Source organism: Bombus vosnesenskii, unplaced genomic scaffold (assembly GCF_011952255.1).
Source record: "Bombus vosnesenskii isolate JDL3184/JDL3185 unplaced genomic scaffold, Bvos_JDL3184-5_v1.1 scf7180000015382, whole genome shotgun sequence".
NCBI lineage: Eukaryota > Metazoa > Arthropoda > Insecta > Hymenoptera > Apidae > Bombus > Bombus vosnesenskii.
Window position 1 is genome coordinate 7,825 of NW_022883966.1, and position 5,670 is coordinate 13,494.

The following is a 5,670-nucleotide window of genomic DNA, read 5'->3' on the forward strand; positions in this document are numbered from 1 at the left end:
CATTGGAGTAAAGTGCTGGTCTAAAGATCAGTGCCTGCTGGCCAAACACTAAACTTCGTAAATTGCCCCCCAATTGGTTTTCGAATAGAACTCTTTTGCTTGCTGTTACTTCGCAAACAGCTTCAAGGACTGTTCACAATGTAAAGTTGCAGAGGACAACCTCTCTGACGGATACTTCCATCGTGAATCTTTGTTCACGAATAGAATAGAGTTGGTTCCAAACAGAGGACATAAAAATTTGGCCATGCAGGTCCTAAACCGTAATTCCTTCCATATATCCAATGATTGTTCGCAAACTGTTCAACAGCGTGATCTGGGTGACCGAACTTTCCCTGAACACATTTAATGAATAGCACACTTCAATAACTGTAACTTCAGTAACAATAAAAAAATTAAAAATATGTATACATTAAGATATCTACTAATTATTACACATTATATATGTCGGGTTTACATTAGAATTGGGGTTAGGGGCGTGAAACGAATCTTCGTTTGGGTTACACGTTGTCGTTATGCAATAGAGAAGACATTGACTAGTGCAAATACGATTATTATAGAACCGGACAAGTAACCGTGGTAGTTAGGTACTCGAGAAACTAATGACAATGATCCTAGGTTCAATAACGAATCCGCGGTCGACGGGATGATAGATGGACGTACTCACAAGATCTAAGTCGGACGCGTAATATTCACTGGTCGTAAAGGGTTACTCCTTTCATCAATGAGGTCGCGAGCGAGAATGTCTTTCCCGCCCCGATGATGCCACAGAGGAAAACTATAATGAGGTGTGTCTAAGGACACGAGATCATCGGATTCGTCGAGAAAAGCCTTCGTTCAGAAAGTAAGGGAAATTGGCGTTGCTGCTAATTGGTCAATCTCCATATCGGTGGTTAGAAAAAGATGCTAGCCGCCCTCGAGGGAAAGTTGCTGGTGGGAGACGCCGCTCGTTGAAAAATATGTCTCCCCTATCTTCCCGTAGTTGGGACAAAGACCGTTTGTCTGTTTGAAGGACTTTAGTTAACTAAATCTTAAGATTTATAACGGGCCCTCGAGCTAGCTGAACATGTACTGCGGAGACGCATCGACATCTGGCAATCATCTTACTCGAAGAATAGGGTCTGCGTGTGGCGAACTACGGGACAGAGACCGTTGGAATGTTTACTGTCGAGTGTTACAACTATTTCCTTTTTAAAGAGAGCTATAGAATTATTCCATGCCTTTGTTAGACAAAGCGTTCATCCCGTGATCGCGGCTACGTTCGGCGATTGACTGTCGCCTCGAGCCCAAGCTCATTATCACAACTCTCGAACAATTACAATCGGATTGAATAACTACAATTGTTCAATTACAGCTATAGTAGACTCTAGGTTACAATTTTGCGGGATTATCCAAAGTATCAAAGGCTCCGGTGTTCTTTCATATCCGACATATAAATAAGCGTAGCGACATAGAAGAGAGAGAGATAATTCCTTAGTTCAGAGTTCCTCAGTTCCCCAGTTCTTGTTAGTCTTGTTAATCGACGTGTTTGCATTTGTCAATTTGTAAATTATCGCAAATCTATCAAATTAAAATCTTGTAATTAATAAGAGTGAAAACGTATTGCGAACGATTCGAGTAACTTCGAGTATTTGAAATTTCAACGACAATTCTGAAAATTTCCAATTAGAATATGAATAAACATTTTTTGTGAAGAATATTTGTCTAATAATATAATAGGATTAAGCGAACATTTATTTTCACCAACTTTAATCCTCTCCCGTGCCAGTACTCCTGCGCGTAGCAGGTCACCCGAAGCGTGGAGTTTAATTGTCAATCGCATTAAATAACAGACAACACTACAATCTAATCTGAATTCAAAAATTAACGGCAACACAACCAAAACGAACCAAACAAAAACGTAACAATATTGATTTCTGATCCGGAGTCTAATAGTAAATTTGTCTTAGTTTTTAAATCTGGGGAGACTATTCTAGCGGTGGGAGTACTTGGAGTTTCGTTCATTTTTATTGAAACAATCCGGAGAGTCCAAATCTGAGTCCGATCCTTGGTGATCTTCTTTTGTCAATTCTTCTCGTATTTTCTTCTCTTTTTGATCCAGCAGGAAGGTTTTCCCACAGTATTTGGTGGTGGTTCCGTTGGTTTTACAGCCGGCTTTACATTCGCTCTGGTTTTTGTTGTAGATCGTGTAGTTGATTTTACGGGGATGGCTGCTCGTGTTTGTTTTACTGGCGTAGGTGCTGGCTTTCTTGCTACTGCCTGTACTCTCGGGCGATTCGGAATATCGTTCCTTCGTGGCTCGCCCCATTCTCCCGAAGGACGTGCCCGGTTTCCCGATTGTTCCGATGCATAGAGTACGATTATCCTAGCGTCTACTCTGGCTTTGAATGTATAACAATCTTTTATCAAATGCCCAGGTTTTTTTGCAATAATTGCATGTTAGCGCATTTTGTCTCGGAGCGTTTGGGCCATTTTGCGGCGGCGACATAGGTCTTCGATCCTGGCGGTTGTTTCCGATGTTTTTACTATTGCTCGGGGGACGAACGTTGTTACGATTGTAATTGTTCGGAGGTGTCGGACGTTGGTATTTCGTTCTGTCGTTTGCTCGTTTTAATTCTCGCGTTGCTTTAACGGCTTGGCGATACGAGTTCTTCTAAAGAATGGTATCCCGCTATTTTTACTCGCAAATATACCTCGTTTGGGAGTCCCTTAACGAAGGCCTCCCTTGTGGCCCAATCTATTGTGTCTTGAACATCCTGAGATATAATACCGTAATCACATCTTTCTCCGTCCATTATTGCTAACCTAAGGTTTCTGGCGCGATCTATATAGTCTAGTATGTCTTCCCCCGGTCGTTCCAATATTGTTCCTAATTCTCCCTTATATTCGTTAAGGGCTTTCCCTGGGCCGAACATATCCTTTAATTTGTTCCCGAAATCGTCCAAACTGTTTAGCTGACTGTCCTCTACGGCGAGGTACCCGTGCCCGCGAAGCTTATTCATTAATAATTTTACCAATTGAGGCTCCTGATGCCGCGGGATCATGTTTCGTGCGCGCTCGCATGCTCTTAAAAATTGAAATACTGAGGGTCGATGTCTGTCGAATATTGGTACTGACTCGATTGCGTCTTTTAACTTGATTGGTTGGGGGCTACCGTCTGTCGGTATTGTCACCTGAGGAATTATCGGCAGTGATACGGGTGTCTCGATTTCCTTTTTTGTTTTGAGTGAACGCATGTCGTCTTGTAATTCATTGGTTTTTGTACTCATGTCGGCTCATTACTCGAAAATTTGCATCACATGCTCTTAGTTTTTCTGACAATGTCAAGAGCGTGTCTTCGTTCAATGATTCTAATGGAGTTGCCATATTCTCTATTATATTTTGTCAATAACCGTAAGAACTTTAATCCTCTGTGGAGCGTATCCCACCGCTGCCATGAAAAAAATATTTTAATTGTTATTGTTACGTTTTCAATTGAGTTGTTGTTTTAGTTTTTCTTTTTTTTTATTCTTACTTTCTTGGGCCCGTTACTATAGTAATTTACAATTATATGTATATGTATGTATGTATATGTATGTATATGTATAAATATGTATATGTATATGTATTTATCCGTGTAAGTTGTCGATAATGATATTGTAGTCATCTAGGGGGACAACGGGGCAAGTTATCTTTCCAAAAGCCAGAAAACCTTTTTCGGTTTCGGTAAGATCCATGTAAGCGTTTATACACTCAGTACTGGATGTCGCGGGTTGTATCTGTGACATATCTATATCGCACATTCGGCAATGCTTTGCTGTAGTTCGCTCCGGTACTCCACACAGCAAGTGTGTTGGCGTATCTTCGTGTAATTCTTGATCCTCCGGATCCAATCAGTCTTGACAAATAAAAACATATTGGAATTAGTAAGCAGAGCGGATTAGATGGACGCAACAACTGAATAACAATTCCTCGTAAGCATCCGGGTAGTCCTTAGGTAAGATTCCATCCGGAAGGTACAACAATTGGTTCTTCTGATTGTTAAATTCAACGCCCATTCTGTGTAACAGAACAAAAATATTTTATTATTAACATGTCTCGCTTTATTATGAAGTTTTTGTTGATTCATTTTGTCAGTGCGTCACAATGGGATTTTCCTTTCGGGGTATTGCCTTTATCTTTCAGTGTTTCATATATTCTTTCTAATTCGTCAATCATGGACGGGTTGATAGCTGATTACGATCCAGTTTCCCTTTCTCGTGACTGTTCGTTAACAGATTTTAACATTTTTGCTACTGTGTATTGTATTAATTGTCATTTATTATTTCTTCTTAATCCGTTCACCATGAGTAGTTAAGAGTTTAATAATTTATTATAAGGTTTTAATCCATGGTTTGTTTCTCGTGGCTGGTTACAACCCCTCTTCTTCTTGCGCTGGAATACTACTTGCAGTGAATAAAAAATGAACGAAAAAGCATAAACTAAATAAAAGAAAACAAAACAAGATATGCACTGGAACAGTCCGCATGGGAACCTCTGTCGAAGATACCTCCGTATGCATCATTAAACGTTAATATCGAAATGACCAAAACCTATGTTCATAACAGTAAATCAAATCAAACACCGGAGGAAACAATCACATGGAAATAGTAATCAAAATCTACGTAATGATAATATACCAAATCAACAATCAGGATGCACAACCCGTCATCCGGAAGCCGACGCTACTCACCGCGTGTCAATGCAAGGGAGAAAAACAACAAACAAAACATATCTTATTAAATAAAATATAAGAATATAGACAAAATCCCTCCAATAAAATAACACCCGCTGGGAACACATTTAGGCATATATGCACACATGAATAAATAAGGCACTGTTACCAAGTAAAGTCAAAATCTACACACGGAGCATCAGGATACATTTCACGAAACCTATCTAAACACCATGAGAGTACTTCAGGACAAGTACCCCCCCTTGATCTGAGGAATGGTGGCGTAGGAAAGCCTTCAACACCTGATCAGGAATCTCCTCTGAGAAACGAACCTTCGCGCTGGCATCCGTATCAACCACCGCATGGGGGGCGGCGCGGCGGGCCCAGCGCGCTCTGCCAACGCCACACGGAATCCCAGGCGATCACCCATCCAAGTAATATCCGTGCCCGGCGTTGCTTAACTTTCGTGATCTAACGGGAACGAGTGCACTCAGCGCGGCCAGGGCATTGCCTACTTTCACTTGAACTGGAATGCATTTAACTATGTGTACTGCTTCTCCTGCGACCAAAGCCACGTGTCCTGGAGTTTTGGTTATTGCATACGCAAATTCATCAGGTAATATAGTTGCTAGACTGAATGCATTCTCTATTATTTTCTTTTCCGAGATGCATCTTAGTGTCAATATATCCTGATAGAGTGCCGTTATTTGTCTTCTGACAGTTTTTCTACGTAAATGAATTTTGAGTTAACGTATGCGAATATATCCAAATTTTTGACTGCTGTTTTACGTTTGGGTATAAATGTATTTCCTTTAGTCGCTTTTAGGAAAAAGAGCTTGGGGTGTTCTGTGGATAACAGGGTGTATCCGCACAAAGGCTGTTCTCCAGTCTTGGTTAGCACAAAGGTTATTTCTTGAGTCGTAAAGGCAAAACCCGGTAGCGTCGGGTTGCTATTGGTTTTTATTTCTTGAATTTTTGTG

At 40.7% G+C, this 5,670-nt stretch overlaps 1 pseudogene; it reads right to left on the reverse strand.

The window, feature by feature from the left end:
- Positions 1 to 5,084: 5,084 nt before the first annotated feature.
- LOC117241196 lies at positions 5,085 to 5,202 on the reverse strand (annotated as a pseudogene).
- Between the last annotated feature and the right edge of the window lie 468 nt (positions 5,203 to 5,670).